This window comes from Takifugu flavidus, chromosome 2 (genome assembly GCF_003711565.1).
Source record: "Takifugu flavidus isolate HTHZ2018 chromosome 2, ASM371156v2, whole genome shotgun sequence".
Lineage (NCBI taxonomy): Eukaryota > Metazoa > Chordata > Actinopteri > Tetraodontiformes > Tetraodontidae > Takifugu > Takifugu flavidus.
In genome coordinates this window covers 287,501-292,500 of record NC_079521.1, presented here as the reverse complement: position 1 = coordinate 292,500, position 5,000 = coordinate 287,501, and the positions used below count along the sequence as shown (strand labels likewise).

The window sequence follows — 5,000 nt, the reverse complement described above, 5'->3', positions numbered from 1 at the left end:
TATTTTCATATTCAAGCATTTAACCAATCACATTGCAGCCACTATTTGTTGCCAGGGTCAGAGAAATCTGCCTGGAGGCCTTCACAATCAGTTCTGCGGGCCCTGTAGCATAAAAAAAATGTCGATCAAACTGTTGCTTCAACCAATCAGATTGTGAGTTGGCGACCCCAAGGCCTTCTAGCAGGCGTAGGAAACGTCAGCGTATTCACGGGCTTTGATTGGACAGTCAGAGAGTGTACTAGCCAGAGCTAACCGGGAAAAGGATTTGTCCGCCACTTTCAGTCCGCTAACTACGAGCGGTACTCCGGGCTCACAGGCTCCGAGGAACGCTGCTAATTGTCTTGCTGGGAGTGCTTGTTATTGGCCACTGATCGACGTGGTGTTTGGAGCCACACTGGATTTGTAAATTTGGCTCGGCTAACCAAGGCAGCAACGCGGCACCAAAGCACTGCCGGACACTTGCAAGCAACGGTGCTTTCCAAAACTTTAGGGGAAACCAGAGTGGATCTACAGCCGAGCGAGCAAGTGCGCAGGGGAACGGAGCTCCGCAACGAAAAGGTGAAGAAAAATAGGGAAATCTTTAAAAGACTGATAGACTGTGGCGGTTTGGCGGTGACCATCCCCGTGTCTACTGCTTCTGTTGGACGGACATTCTCAGCCCTAAAGTGAATTAAAACGTATGCCAGAAATACGACAGGGCAGGCTCGACTTTCAGCATTAGCTTGGATGGCGATAGAAAAGGACGTCTTGATGGAACTGAAACGCACGGATAATCTGCACAACAGAGTCATTGAAATCTTCTTGAGGAAAGAAAGGAGGATGGATTTTGTGTACAAATAATCAGGATTTTTGGGGAGTAAAATGTTGCTATATTCCTAAATAATATTGCAATTTTATCAGGTTATTTTTGACGCTTTTTTATGTGTGTCGCAGCTGTACCTGCAGTGGAAGTTTTATAGCCTTAAAATAGTTATTGAGGGTTGGATTGATTCACGACTGAAGGCCTAGGGGTGACATGCACGGCCCGCCACTGCTAAAATCTTTAAAAATGGCCTAAATTTGTCTTTCTTTCTTTGTCCCTTCATGTATGTCGGCAGTCAGAGATGCCAAATCAACTCATCTTTATTTGTCAGTGTTAGCTACAGTCAAAATAGCCTCTAGGTGTGTTACAGGAACCAGGGCCCCAACAAGCAAGGAAGTTCTCCCTCCTAACAGGAAGAATTTTCGATAAAATCGAGGTTGGTGTGGGGCCTTTTGATTTGCCCAGTTGTCGGGAGGTGCTTCACAGGCTGAGTCTGGATCAGCCACCCGACGTTGGGATCAGGCGGTTGCCTTCAAGAGATCCCTGCATGTGGTGAATCTGCTGAAAGGGAAGACCAGAGGTCTCGACTGTGGCGCTGTAGGGCATTGACGTCGCAGCAAGGGCTGCATGTCTTACCAAAGGTAGGACTTGCTAAACCCTACCCTACCCTACCGGTAGATTTTTGGCTCTGCAGTTCTTTTCATATCCAGGGTACTGCTGAACCTGGATAAGGGCTGTTGGTAGTGATGTGGGGGGGGTCATTAAGAGGTTCCCTTTGTACTGGAAGGTGCAGTTGAAGACAATTCTGTCTTTGTTGTTTTGCCACTTGATGATGATGCCACATGAGCCAGGATTCTGGAATCGGTATCACCGCTACAGGTCACATCACTGCAACATAGCCCATCTCTCCAGTGTTAGCATCTCCTGGCAGTATACATTAGCGTGTTGTGCATACTTAGCAAGGCTCCGCTCAATGCTACGAAGATCCGGATAAACACAGAGATGTATACACGTCCGTTGTCGAGTCTTTGCTGGGTAGGAATGTGCAGAGAGACCTCGGGTTTTAGAGGCGAAGGCTTGACTTATGCCATACTTGCACGTGAACTGAAGCACCGCGAAGCTGCAATTCTTCTTGATAAACAGTTAGCAGGGTTAGTGTTTCAGGACTGGAGGTTTAGGTGCTGCGAGGCCTGTGGCAAGATGAAACTTTGCTCTGAGCCATCATTCAGAACCAGCTGTCTCTAGTACCCTGTCTCCATCCCGGAGTAGAACCTTTACTTTGAGGATTTGGTCTGTCCAGGTGTACCTTTGCTGTAGGAGCAATGACTGTGAGCACACCTTTCTGAATCTGTTGAACAGCAACATATATGACTGTCAGACGTTGCGCTTTACGGGTCTTGCTAGGTCTCTTTGTGCCACAAATCTCAGGCTGAAGAGGGTCCACATTTCCAACATCGCTGGCCATTAGGTGTGCACTTTGTGGTCTGGCCTGTTTTGAGCTTCACGAGCTCTGCACATTCAGGTAATACTCGTTATTATCTCAGTGACGACAGTACGACTCAGGTTTCAACGAGGATTTTTGAGCAGGTCGTCCTTTGTCATCAGATGCATTGAGGGAAAAGGTTGTTCCCTTTTTGAGAGCTCATGGGGATGAAGTAGCGCTGCTCTACCTGCTATGCGCTTTGTTTGGGATTTCGTCTGTAGCCAGGAGCTCAGATCAGGTCCAGTGTAGGTTGGGTCTGTATCTGTACGAAGAATACCGCGGTCTCTCTGGCAACCGGCTAACAAAAGCAGCTGCACTGCCCTTCCTCACCGCAGCTACGCCTGACCAAGATACTGCAAGACAAGGTCTCTTAGCCACCAACCACAAGGCTCGCAGGCTAATTTCTGCAACAGGAGCCACCCAGCTTGCTAGCACAGAGCTGCTAACAAGCCCCCTCAAAGAAGTGACCAGTTCCTCCAACTTTTACCAGCTTGGCATCCCCACCAGGATCACCAACTAAAAGAGCAGCACACTGGAGTGATCATCTGTCCCTCCAGAACTGCTAACACCATCTGAGCCTCGTCTGGTTAAGGCTAAACAAGGACCTTGGATCTGATGTATTCCTGTTGTAGTGAGGGTTAGGGTTGTGATCAGATTGGTGGGGAGGTCAGGGTTGGTGCTGCCAAATTGTGAGGTTGACTTTAGTTAAGTTGCAACACTGACTACGCGGGTCGTTCGGCATTATGGGAGGCTCCTCGCAGCATTTCGTTGATTGCAAGGTCACTTAATCGCGGAATTTAGCAGGACGCTATATTAATGGCCGCTCATACCACGCTCAGGACGTCCCACCAAGCGGAGCTTGAGTAGCGATATGATGCAACTTTTTATTGAACATACCGTAGCAGCGAAACTGACAAGATCACCAGATCCACCATCTGCTCCGCAAACTCCTGAGCTGCTCATGGTCATCGATGGTGATGTTAGTAGCCTGGGACATTTCACAAATTATTGAAATGTTGTCCGTTACAATATTTCCAGATTAGCCACAGATTCCATCCTCCCAAATTATCGTGCAGACCTAGGAAACAACAAAGCTGACCTCGTCTCTCCGGCCATGCTATCCATTGTTTACGTCACAGCGTTCCAGCTAACAATGCTAACAATGCTAACAATGTGAATGTGCCCAGATGGCGAGCTGAGGCGGGTCGACCCTGCCAATCTGGGATCCAGTGTGGCAATGTTCTTTAAAACTAAATAAATGCATGAATAAATAAAAATAGATATTAATTATGTGCACAATTATTAGGCAAGTTATTATTTTGACCATATCATCTTTTTATCCATAGTTTCCAACTCCAAGCTGTAAAAACTGGAATGCTTATTGGATGTAATGCACATCAGGTGGTGGTTATTACAGGGGGTGTGGCCTAAGGAGCCTAACACCTTATATCAAGGCGTGCATCATTATTGGGCAGATTCTTCTGCTGAGGAAAAATGGGCCAAAAAAGAGACTTAACTGACTCTAGAAAGTCCAAAATTGTCCCCGTTCAGATGGATGCAGCACTCTTGAAGTGTCGCAGATATTGGGCCGCGATCAAAGAACCATCAACGTTTTGTTGCAAATAGTCAACAGGGAAACGTGTTAAGAAGAAAAGATGCAAACGAACCGCCAGAGATTTGAGAAGAATCAGGCAGGAAGCTAGCAGGAACCCATTATCCTCCAGCGCTGCCCTATTCCACAACTGCAACCGACCTGGAGTATCACGAGGTGTTCCGTGCTCAGAGGCGTGGACGAGGGGCCAGAGGCTGAAACCCACCACCTCTGGACAAGACACATAGGCTGAAACGATTCAGACGCCAGCAAGGTGGCGGTGGGGTACTGGTAGGGGCAGGTATGTTTAAAGAGGAGCAAGAGGGACCTTTTGGGGTTGAAAATGGAACCAAAACCTACTGCCAAGTTTTAGAACCTAAACTGTTTATCAAGAAGACTGATTTTTATGCAAGTCAACGCTCGCATCACATCCATCAAAGTGTTCCACTCTGGCCACTGAAGGCCTTCAGGATGAAAAACTAATGACATGGGCCACTGCTTCACCCCACTTTAACCCTGTCAAAAACCTTTGGACCCCTTTTAGGCAGGAAACTTACAGTGAAGGTAACATTCACCTCTCTGAACGGTGTCTGGGGGGCTGCATAAAACGCTGATTCTGACCAGATCAAGAAACTGACGGACTCTGTGATTGGAAGCCTTGTGACGGTTAGGGTTAGGTTAGGTTAGGTTAGGTTTAAGAGTTAGGCCTTCCCCTGGGGCGAAGCCCCGGGGGAAGCAATGCACTGGCCATCCAAGGGGTCCCAGGCAGAGACTCCCACCCAAAAGTTAAATGTCCACCACCCTAAGGTGGTGGGGTGTCCAAAAATTGAGGCTCTTATGGCCTTAGTTGCGATCAGCCTGGTGCCGCGACGTTTCGGCCGGTTTTGGCCTTCATCAGGCGGGCTGATCTTTTAAATATGGTGGCCCCTTGGCCGTCAACATAAAAATGGTCCCGTTGCTTTTGTCCCTTTTCCCGTTTCCTAATCATTTAAATTTTTTGATGTTGCTCACTCCGAATCTTTGGGCCTTCTGAGGTCTCTAATTTCCGTTTCCCCTTTTATACTCCCCTCGCTTTTTGCTTTTCATGTTTTTTTATTTTCAATTTAAATGTCCCTTCCCTTCCC

At 47.7% G+C, this 5,000-nt stretch overlaps 1 protein-coding gene across 1 annotated transcript in view; it reads left to right on the top strand.

Moving 5' to 3' along the window:
* zgc:153993 (uncharacterized protein LOC767645 homolog) overlaps positions 1–5,000 on the top strand; it is a 19,662-nt gene that overhangs the window by 10,189 nt on the left and 4,473 nt on the right. The window lies entirely within an intron of this gene.